Source organism: Microtus oregoni, unplaced genomic scaffold, assembly GCF_018167655.1.
Source record: "Microtus oregoni isolate MIOR12 unplaced genomic scaffold, Mior012 000000F_ref0000247, whole genome shotgun sequence".
In the NCBI taxonomy this organism is placed as follows: Eukaryota; Metazoa; Chordata; class Mammalia; order Rodentia; family Cricetidae; genus Microtus; species Microtus oregoni.
In genome coordinates, this window is record NW_024543059.1 from 31,347,953 (window position 1) to 31,360,289 (window position 12,337).

The window sequence follows — 12,337 nt, forward strand, 5'->3', positions numbered from 1 at the left end:
CAAATTTCCAAAAGAACCAAAAATGCAAAACCAAGTTTTGTTTTGGTTTTTTTTTTTTTTTTTTTTTTTTTTTTTTGGTTTTTCGAGACAGGGTTTCCCTGTGGTTTTGGAACTAGCTCTTGTAGACCAGGCTGGTCTCGAACTCACAGAGATCCACCTGCCTCTGCCTCCCGAGTGCTGGGATTAAAGGCGTGCACCACCACCGCCCGGCTTGCAAAACCAACTTTGAAACTGATCAAGGACTCAGATGACTAATGTCACAGAAGAAAGAATTTTAGTGTCTTGTGTCAATCTAAAGAGCATTTGATGAAACCAAAACCACAGTGAAATATCAGAATGGCTAAAATTTAAAAAGACAGTAAGGTGACATTTCATCAGATTAATAGCTGGTCTTCTTTGGACACTTTAAAAACCAGAAGAGCCTGAGGCAATGGACTCCAAGTTCTAAAAGACCAACGTGCCAAACTACAAACTGTACCCGAAAAACTGCCATAGTTTTTTGTTTGTTTTTATTTTTTTAACTGTCTGCCATAGTTAAAAGAGAAAGTAAACTTTCCCACATATGACAAGATAAAAGAACTCATGTCTACTATACCAGAATCTCAGAGAGTACTTGAAGCAATAATCCAAGAGGCTATAGAAAAACAAAACAAAATAAAAAAAAATGAAGCTATAATCACTGATCAACAATACAAGACTAAGAACACAAACAGTGACATAAAAAGTAACAGCAATCAACACACATGTTTCAACAATAACTTTAAGTATTAGTAACCTCAACTCCTCCATAAAACTATGGGTTAACAGAATGGACTAAGAAACAAAATCCAGCCAGGTGGGGAGACACACATCTTTAACCTACCACTTGGGAGGCAGAGGCCTGGGAATATCTGTGAGATAAAGTTCATCCTGATTAATACAGCAAATTCCAGGATAAGGATAAACAGAATAAAGAGGTCCTGTCAAAAACAAAACAAAACAAAAAAACCATATTTCTCTAGTCTAAAGGAAAATCACCTCAAAAATGCATACGACATTGAAGTAAAAGTTGGGGAGGGGAGTGTTCCATGCAAATACAACCAGGAAGCCAACAGGCATTATTATGTTAATACCTGAAGAGTAGACATCAAATCAAAACTAATTAGAAGAGATAAAGAAGGTCACTTCATTCTTATCAAGGGATCAGTTAACCAAGAAGTTAACTTTGGAAACTTGATTTTGAAAACAGGTCTTAAAATTACTACCTTAAACTTTGGCACCAATTTCAGCCTATCAATCATAAAAAGCATGCCATCATGCTATTAGACTGAAAAAAACAGATTAATTAATTACCACTCAGTAATAGTAAGCAATTACATCACCCCACTTTCTCCAATAGACAGGTCATCAGGTCAAAATGCCAACATAAAAATATCAGAATTAAATGTCTTCATGCAACAAATGGCCCTAACAGATACCTACAAACTATTCCTCCCAAACACCAAAGAACCCCCATCTATTCAGTACCCCAAGGAATATTTTTTAAAAATAAACCCTATACTGGACATAAAAACAAACCCATTGAATTTGTGAAAAATTCTGCCAAACTGAAACATCTCTACGTACCCTGTCAGATCACAGAGCAACAAAATGCAAAATCAGCGGCAAATAAAACTTGAGTAATTATAAAAATTCTTGGAGATTAAACAACTCATTACTGAATGATAAATGAGTCAAAGATGAAATTAAGGAAAGATATCAAAACATTTCGAGCACTAAATGGAAACAGCAGTACCTCTCGGACACGCAGTAACTAAAGTTCTAGGAGAGAAATTTGTAGCACTGAGTGCCTGCCTTTAAAACATCAGAAAGAACACAAATAAAATTACTTCATGATCTGACTCAAGAGTTTGGGAAAACAAGAACAAATCAAACCCAAGTTTAGTAGGCAGAAATAAATAAGAAAAACCAGAGACAAAATTAGTGACATAGAAACAAGAAAAAAAAAATGGAAGCCAACTAACCTAATAACGGATTCTTTGAGGAGATAAACAAGATTGCCAGACCTTGTCCCAATTAACCAACAGAAAGACGACCCAAATACATGGACTCAGACACAAAGAGAAAAACATTGCGAAATCCACCATGGAAATTCAGATATTATAAGGAAATATTTCATCACCTTCTATTGCATCAAGTTGAAAATCTAAAAGCAATTAAATTTTAGTTTCTGCCAAACCCCCCAAGTTAGGCCAAGAGGAGGTGAATAGCTTAAGCCAATTTATAGCAAATAAGGAGATCAAAACTAATTTAAAAAGTCTCGCCAGTCACAAAAGCCCGGGTCCAGATGCAACCACAGCAGAATTCTAGCAGACTATTTTCTCTTGTATTTTACTAGTTTTTTGATAATTTTATACACTGTATTTTGACCATATTCATTCCCTCCCATAGTTTCTCCCAGATCCACCTCCCTTCCCAACCTACCTGTGCCCTATTTTTCTTTCAAACCATCAAGTCACTGGGCATTGGTAACCTACACCTTTAATCCCAGAACTCGGGAGGCAGAGGTAGGTAGATCTCTGTGAATCTGAAGCCAGCTTGGTCTATAAGAGCTAGTTCCAGGATAGGCTGTGTAACAGGCTGTTACACAGAGAAATCCTGTCTCAGAAAATAAATGAATGAAAGAAAGAAAAATAGATAGCTAGATAGATAGGTAGATAGAGAGATAGATAGATAGATAGATAGATAGATAGATAGATGATAGACCCATCAAGTCTAGTTTGTACTGCCCATATACTTACTCTTGCTTATGTGACCTTCACTGAAGGGTAGTCAATGTATCAGAGATCATACCCTTAAAAGAAACAGATTCTCCCAGTCCTTGCAGCTTTCAATTATCAATAGCTTCTTAACTAGGGATGGAACTTAAAGGCCCAGCTAGGCACAAGACATCCCAAGACTAAGTTTTCAACACCAAAGAGATTCATTTGTCCTAGAGAGAAAAGGGGGCAAGGAATGAGATGAAGGTGGGAACTAGAGGATGCAGAAGAAAGGGAAGGGGGCAAGGGAGAGGGGAAGGCATATTTGCCCCTGGGGGACAAAGGACTGCCTCTGTGTAGAGAAGAGTCAGATGTGGCCTATAGGCAAATGGTAGTTTTTAAAGGGAAACTAGGTACCCCTATGTCGGGATGAGTTGGTAATCATGTTAATTAAGGTAGCCAAAAGAAGGCTTTTGACTGCTGGACTTCAGTACCTTGGTGGCCAAATAAAGGAAGAGATCTTGGCAGCTAGCTTTAGGAATGTAATATAATGGTATATCAAGGCAGAGGGAAGGGCAATGCCTGCCAGTGGCATGGTTGCCATGCTTGGGCCTCTTAAAGCATTCATTCCCACATTTTTGTTTTATTATTGGACTATTAGGTGTCACAGAAGAGAGCATCATTCTCTCTGGTTGCTTCCTGCTGACACTGCGGCATTGTTCTTAGTGACACAGAATACCGGAATGTTGATCAAGTTCAGGAGGAGTAGGCTGTGCCAGTTGATGTCCAGGTTCTGTAGGATCATCTGAGGCTAGGGGGATCTAGTTTGTGAGGCTGAACCAAGATGCGGATTCTAAGGTAACAGCTGGGGCTGGCACCCTAGCTGCCGGAGTAGTCTGCAGTTGATTTTAAATCTGCTAGAACTGATGGACTAGGGAGAGAGGTAACGTTAAGGAGTTTAGGGGAAGTCTTTGTCTTAGATATAAAATTTAAACTTTTAGGCCCATAGTCTGTGTAGCTGGGAAGAGGAGTCACAAGACCAGAGAAAGGAGGAGAGATCTCACCACTGGGAATAGGCAGGAAATTTAGACTGTTTGTTGGCAGGAATAATCACTGTAGTCTGTTTGGGAGTTCTTTAGAGGATCCAGGAAGATTTAGATTGGCTTTATAAGGTTAATTGGGGAGCAACTGCTTTCTGAAAGCAAAGTCAGGTTGTGTTGGGGAGGGTACAGATTGAGTGGCTTCCATTGTATTAGAATCGTCTTTCCTGGGGTGGCCAAGTATGTTGGAAAATTGAGCTACTTTTGGAACCCAAATGATTGAGGAGGCTCTTGGCAAATGGTGAGAGGATAGTCTCCAGCATGTTCTGGGATTTGGAAGAGTGAGAGAGTATACCAATGGGGGCTGAAGAAAGGAAGAGGGATGACACAGAGGTGTCTTTGGAAGCTGTTGCCGGATTAGAAGGTAAAATTTATGCCAATTTTGAAGAACATCCTCTTCTAGTAAGGGAGTAGGGACTGAGAGGGTTATTAAAAAGGAGTCAGAAAAGAAAAAAAAACTGTGAAAGGCACAATTTAAACAAGTCTGAAGGGGTAGGGTCAAGGCTGGTATATTGGAGCAGGGCCTACATAAAGAGCCTGAGGGATTGAGTGGGATTTTTTGACTTGTCTTGAGTCATTTTCTGGATGGTTATACTTCAAGTCACGTCCTCAGACACTCACAACTTACTTAAGCTTTATACTTTCAGACTCTTATATATTTTAAATTATTTTCTTAGACCTGCATAACCTATTTAAGTTTCTGTGTCCTTAGACCATTATAACTTATATAATTTATCATTTTGTGATTTTTTTTATAACCTACTTGTTTACTTTTTATAACCATTAGAAACTACAGATCTCTATTTGTGTGACGCGGTCAGGTAGGTAAACTGTAGATATGAAACGAGCTGACCAAGCATAGGTGCTTATTGTTAAAAGCTCCATTTAGCCACTGATAACATCAAAGACTTGTGAAGGATAAATTTGGGTAGGATGCTGTGGAATAATCCTCTGGTACACTGTGAAGATTTGTCACTTGAATTGGCTTAATAAAACGCTGATTGGCCAGTAGCCAAGCGGGAAGTATAGGTGGGACAACCCAATTAAGGATGGTGGGAAGGAGAAGAGCAGAATCAGGAGTTGCCAGCAGACACAGAGGGAACAGGAGATGGATGTGCCTGCCATACTAATAAAGGTACCAAGCTGCATGGCAAGTAGAGCTAGAAACATGGCTTAATTTCAGTGTAAAAGTTAACTAGTAACAAACCTGAGCTATTGACCAAGCATTTGTAATTCACATTCTGTCTCTGAGTTAGTTCTTTGGGACTGGGCAGTTAGGACAGGAAATGTCTGTTTACAGTAGGAAGTATAATTTAAATGGTTTCTGTATTTACCAAAATTTACAAATGTACTTAAGATTTATAAAATCAAAATGACAGAGACTTGCTTAGAGAGTTGTTTGAGGCCCACGTGGCACATTAGAGGCTGAAGCGGTCAGTCTTCAGCTATCACGAGAAAGCAGCATCAACTCTTTAGTTGCCATACAGCTGTGTGAGGGAGTGTAGGGGAAGACTCATCAGTTAGCCACTGTTGGTTGGAGAAGGTAAACCCTGGAAGGTCTGAATGTGTGAGACCTGGCTTATGGGGTGGGGGCTGGGGGTGGTTAGTCCTGTAGACAGATCTGAGTTTCAGAACCAATGAAAGGACCAGTACCAGCACAAGATACCCTGAGACCAAGTTCTCAACACAAAGATTTATTTGCCCCAAAGTGACAAAGGTCAGGGAAATCGACACAAAAAATAGGAGAAAGGATAAGGGAAAGGGGGGGGGGGAGAAGATTTGCACCCCCCCCCAGCCCGAGGGACAAAGGACTTCCTCTGGGTAAAGAGGAAACGGATGTGGCCCATGGGCAAATGGTAGTTTATAAAGGGAAGGGGGAACACCCTGTGCTAGGACAAATCAGTTAATTTTGAAGGGGACTTTTGATTGCTGGACTTTAATATTGAGATAGCTGGACCTTGGTCATCAGCCTTAGGAGGAGGGAGTGGCCAAATCAGGGAATAGATGTTGGTGGCAAGCTTTAGGAATGTAATCTAATAGTAGAGGAAGGTGGAGGGGAGGAGGAAGGATAAGGCCTAACCAGTACCATGTTTGCCATGCTTTTGCCTGGTAGAGGCCTTCCAGGACTTCTGGTCTTCCTCCCATCTCCAGGCTGCAGTTTCAGCTGGTTGGAGCTTGCAAAGGTTTTGGCTGTGCTATCTCAAAAGCTGTGAATTCAAATGTGCAACTGCTGTATGTTGTCAAGAAAAACACATTTTTTTCTTGTAGTCATGCAACACCTCTGGCTTTCACTACTTTCTACCCCCTTTTCTGCAATGAATCTTAAATGTAAGTGGAAGGATTGTGATGTAAAGGTCTCCTTTGGGGCTAAGCATCCCACAGTCGATTATTCTGTGTACATTGGCCATCTGTTGGTCTCTGTGTTAATTGCCATCTACTGCAAAAAAAAAAAAAAAAAAAAGCAGTTTCTCTGATGAACGTTGTGTTTTGTGACAGACTTCTTGAGATCAGCAACGCTATACAAGTCTAATACTCCAGAAAGGGAACCCACAACAGACGGAAGTAACTGTAATGATTGGCCCAATGCTCATTTTCATGAACCAATGGGTATTGTTGGAGTCACTTATAAGAACATGGGTGGTTATTTACAGTATCTGAAAAGCCTCAGACAGCTGTATCACCAAAGCCCACCCCAGCCTGAATGACAGTTCACAAAAATTGGCACACTATACAGCCTGAAGGCAGCTTAACAGGTTAGGAATTGTCCTCGCCAGACAGCTTAGTTGGTCTGAGCCTCTGTAAGTATCTCTGCTGGTCCCTGCTTGTCCCTGCTTCGTAAGGCTGCTCTGTTTGTCTGGGAGTCTTTCTTTGTAGTTTGCCTTGTCCTAGAGTGAACCTCAACAGTCTTTTCTGTTTATGTATCTTGGGGGATGGAGCTCAGTGAATCTGGTCAATTTCAGAGACTTCCTGAAGCTAATTTGAGTTGTTTAATCCTATCTTAATGAGCTTCCTTTCAGGGTGGCATGTTTTAATCTCAGAGGAAAGGGCTACACAGCAGGTGGTCTCTGTTTTGCTTCCAACTTGGTCAAAAGTTGCTTGGGAAGGGGCGGGTTTATTTGCACTTTACAGTTTTTAATCCATCTTGAAGGGAAGTCATGGCAGGAAGTGAAGGAAGGAACCAGAGGCAGGAACTGCAGCAGAGGCTGCAGGAGAATGTTGCTTTCTAGCTTGCTGTCCCTGGCTTGCTCATGCCATGCCATCCATGGTCACCTGCCCAGAGGTGGCACTGTTCTCAGTGAGCTGCCCCCCCCCACCGTCAGTCACTAATTAAGAAAATGCCCTACAAACTTGGCTACAGTCTAATATGATGAAGGTGTTTATTCTGCCGATGTTCCACTTCCCAGGTAACTCCAGCTTGTGTCAAGTTGTCAACAACCTAAAAAAAAAAAAGAACAGGTATTGACAGATGTGCTCATCTATGAATAATATGACAGATTTTAGTCAAAGACATGTTTTGATCATGTCTCTGTTCTTTAAGCAGCAGTGTTTACAGTATTCAAGAGGGGGCTAGTTCATAACTGGTTAGGGGTCTCGATTTCCTCTGTCTGGTGTTTGGGGATACAGCCTCTGGCTGGCTATTCTGTTTCTTTGCTACAGTCTGGTGCTTTCAGCAGTTTCCTCAACGAGCCTGGGAAAGGATTCTCATGGGAATGTAGAAAGGCCCTGGGTGTCATGTTGGAGGCAGGCGGCTGCTAGGGCTTTGGGACCCTGATTCCATGTGATGGCTAGAGGGTCCCTGGTAGGGATCTGGAATCTGGCCAATCCTAGACAAAAGGAGTCAGAGAGAGAGGAAGTGACTATCCTTGGCAAGTAACTGAAAGACTTGGGTGACCCAAATAGGGAAAGAAAAGGATGGGGAGTGCTAGTAGCTTGCCTGAGAGGGAGTGGGGGAACAAAGTGCGGGGGGGGGGGGTTGGTGGGGAACAGGAATGTGGAAATGATGTAAATACAGCCTTGTCTTAGTTAGGGTAACAATCGCTCTGATGAAACACCGTGACCAAGGTAACTTGGGGGAGGAAAAGGTTTATTTGGCTTAGTCCTCCACATCACAATTAAACATTGAAGGAAGTCAGGACAAGAACTCAAACAGGACAGGAACCTGGATGCAGGAGTTGATGCATGGGCCATAGAGGGGTGCTGCTTACCGGCTTGCTCATCATGACTTGCTCAGCTTGCTTTCTTAGAGAACTCAGGACCACCAGCCTAGGAATGGTATAAACTACAGTAAGCTGGGCCCTTCCACATCAATTGCTAAGAAGATACCCAACAGGCCTGCACAGGAACCCTGTCCAAAATTATCAGAAATAGTTTTAAATATACTTTTCTAGTCAAATTTATCAATATCTTATTACATTTGGATTTGAAGACAGGAAATTTTCCCAATGTCCCATGTGATAAAAACACATCCAGTTCTCACTCTGATGTCTGTTCAGTTTCTATCTTAACACTTGTGTTTCTGAGATGAGGTTTGTGTAGAACTTTGATGTTCACTGAGTGCCCACGCAAGTGGAAAGTACCACTTTTGGCAACTGATTTGAAATACCACCGTCTCTACTTCTCCATGTGTCTCTGGGCTATGGCAGAATGTTCTTGTCTGTGCTTCCGTGTTGAGGGTGTATTCCTGTGATTTGTTCTCTCAGTTTCAATTTTCAGGGTTTTAATTAAAGTCGTTGATCGACTTTGAACTGACTTGTGTGCAGAATGAGAAATGAGAGACTACTTACTGCCATTCTTTTGCAAATCAATAACTAATTCTACCGATACCATTTGCTGAATATTTGACCTTTTCCAATATGTGTTTCTGACACCTTTGTGAAAAAAATTCTGTGACCATACCCATGTGTGTTTATTGCTGGATCCTCTACTCTGTTCCCTCTGTCCACACGTCTGTTTTTGTGGTAGCCCCATATTTTCTTCATCCCTATGGCTATGTAGTATAATTTGAGGTCCAGAAACACAGTGCCTCCAGCTGTGTTCTTTGGCTTGAGGATTGCATCAGCTATTTTTGTGACTTGATATTAATTTCTGAGCTAAATATTCTAATTATGTACAGAGTGTCGTTGAAATTATGAGGGGATTACGATGAATCTGTAGATCGCTTTTGACAATACAGCTATTTTCACAGGATTGGTTCTGTCCGTCCAGAAGCATGGGCAGCTCTCCATCATTGAGTATCTTCTTTAACTTCTGTTTTCAGTGGCTAAAATTTTCATTGCAGAGGTCTTCCATTTTACTTCGAACTTTTAGATTTATTACTAGGTACTTGGAAATTTTTCATTGAGCTACTGTAAAAGGGACTTCTTTTCTAAATTACTCCCCATCAAGTTAATTATTTGTATATATAAAGACTATTGGGTTTTGTATGTTGACTTTATTTATTTTCGTTTTGTTTATATTTTTTTTGAAAAGTAGATTTTTCTCAAATCCCGACCACAGTTTCCCTTCTCTCCCCTTCTTCCAGCTCTGTCCCCACCTCCCCTCTCCCCGAGATCCACTCCCTTTCATTTCCTTTCATAAAGGAGTTGCCCTCTAAGAGACGACATCCAAACATAGCAAAATAAGATACAGTTAAGACAAGGCAAACGTACTCATACTGGGTTAGACAAGACAACCTAATAGGAGGAAAAGCGTCCCAAGAACAGGCAAAGAGTCAGAAACACACTTGCTCCCACTGTTAAGAGTCCCACAAAACCAACTTAACAGTAATAGTATATACATACATACATATATATGTACACACACACACACATACACACACACAAACACACACACATATATATACATATATATATATATATATATATATATATATATATATATATATATATATATATCAGAGGACATGGTGCAGAGCCTTGCGAGCTCTGTGCATGCCTTTTCAGTCTCTGTGAGCCCCTATTTGCCCTGCTTAGTTGGCTCAGTGGGCCGTGTTCTTTTGGTGGCCTCCTTCCACCCCCTCCCCAACTCCTAGAATCATTCTTCCACCTCTTCTGATGGTTATAAAAATAAACATTAAGTCTTTTAAATATATAGAAGGCAGAGAAGACTGAGACTTTTTCTTCGCTTTGACACTAGCTCTTCCAGTGGAGACTGACGTGCATTGAAGACTCAGTGTCATCATTGTGATTTCCCTCGAGGCTCACCTCTCCTGGTTCATCATCATAATCACTCACAGCCGAGGTTTGGAAGGAAAAATCCAATTAAGGAGACATGGTCTCTTATTTAGTGACATTCACTCATTCGTTCATTCCTTCATTCACTCCCATTCTCTCCTCTTCCCCTTTCTTTCTCTTTCTCCCATCCTCCTTTCTCCCCTCCCTCCATCAGAACCTGCCTCCCTCCCTTTATATTATGAAAGGAGCCATACACTCACATAGGCATCAAATTTGTGACATCCCAGAATTGCAGAATTATAAAGTACAGATGTAAGGACCATGTTTTCAGAGGGAAAGATATCTAAGGTATGCTTAATAGAAGCATTTGCCCAGGCCTGAGGAAACAGACTGTCATCTGGGTCATATTTGCTTTTAAACCGCATTCACACACACACACACACACACACACACACACACACACACACAAAGGAGTTTTATGATATGGGGGACCCAGACTGAGAAAGCAGGAGACAGAAATCTAGTCCTGCATTTTCCCCTAACTGGTCCTGCGATTTCAGGCAAAGGATTCATGTCTTTGCGTGGCAGTCTCCGTGTTTCAGAAATTTCTCACGTGCTGCTGTTTCCCGTAGTGTGTCCCATGAGAGATCGAAAGTGCAGCTTATCAGGAAACACCAAGTCAGTGAAGGACAGGTTTGCAGCCCCTTCCCCATCTTCAACAGAGTGCATTTGCCACTAAGACTTGCCCTGGATAGACCTTTAGGCTCATCAGACATTTGCAGCTAAGTTTTGCCCTGGATAGACCTTTAGGCTCATCAGAAAGTGCACAGAAAGTCCTGGCTGTGCACTGTTAGAACATTCTCTCTTTATATTTGTGGTGATATAAACAAGGCACTTTTTAATCATTCCAGCTCTAAAGGCAGAGCAATATAATTTATAATTATCTCCAGAAACGTTATTGCTCGCCTTGTCACCATTTCCCCAAGGTGATTCTTTATTATGTTCCCATTAAAAATAACAAACTCCGAGAATGCCTGCAACATGAAATCAGAGAAGGAAAAACAAATGTGATTATTTCTGGTAAATATTCATCAGATTCCAGGTTCAGCAGCACATAATGAAATGGGTAGTCTCCAAACAAGTTCAGCAAGGACTTTTTTGTTTGTTTGTTTGTTTTTTATTTATTTATTAAAGATTTCTGTCTCTTTACCGCCACCGCCTCCCATTTCCCTCCCCCTCCCCCAGTCCAGTCTCCCGCCCTCGTCAGAGCAATCAGGGTTCCCTGCCCTGAGGGAAGTCCAAGGACCACCCACCTCCATCCAGGTCTAGTAAGGTGAGCATCCAAACTGCCTAGGCTCCCACAAAGCCAGGACGTAAAGTGAGATCAAAAACCCATTGCCATTGATCTTGAGTTCTCAGTAGTCCTCATTGTCCGCTATGTTCAGCGAGTCCGGTTTTATCCCAGGCTTTTTCAGACCCAGGCCAGCTGGCCTTGGTGAGTTCCCAGTAGAACATCCCATTGTCTAAGTGTGTGAGTGCACCCCTCGCGGTCCTGAGTTCCTTGCTCGTGTTCTCTCTCCTTCTGCTCCTGATTTGGACCATGAGATTTCTGTCTGGTGCTCCAATGTGGGTCTCTGTCTCCTTTCATCGCCTGATGAAGGTTAATATTCAGGAGGATGCCTATATGTTTTTCTTTGGGTTCTCCTTATGTAGCTTCTCTAGGATCACTAATTATAGGCTCAATGCCTTTTGTTTATGGCTAGAAACCAAATATGAGTGAGTACATCCCATGTTCCTCTTTTTGGGTCTGGCTTACGTCACTCAGGATAGTGTTTTCTATTTCCATCCATTTGCATGCAAAATTCACAAAGTCCTTGTTTTTTACTGCTAAGTAGTACTCTAATATGTATATATTCCATACTTTCTTCATCCATTCTTCCATTGAAGGGCATCTAGGTTGTTTCCAGGTTCTGGCTATCACAAACAATGCTGCTATGAACATAGTAGAGCATATACTTTTGTTGTATGATAAGGCCTCTCTTGGGTATATTCCCAAGAGTAGTATTGCTGGGTCCAGGGGTAGGTTGATCCCGAATTTCCTGAGAAACCGCCACACTGCTTTCCAAAGTGGTTGCACAAGTTTGCATTTTGAAAAACCCAGACATTAAAATATTGCCTGCAGCCCGGTGAGGACAGTGCCATCTTTTGTTGAGAGCAAGAGGTTTAAGATGGTGCTAATAAACATGGGAATGTTACTTTTCTGTTCTTCAAACTGCAGTGTGATGCCACACAGCGAGAGAGTCTAACAATCTAGGATTAAAAAGTA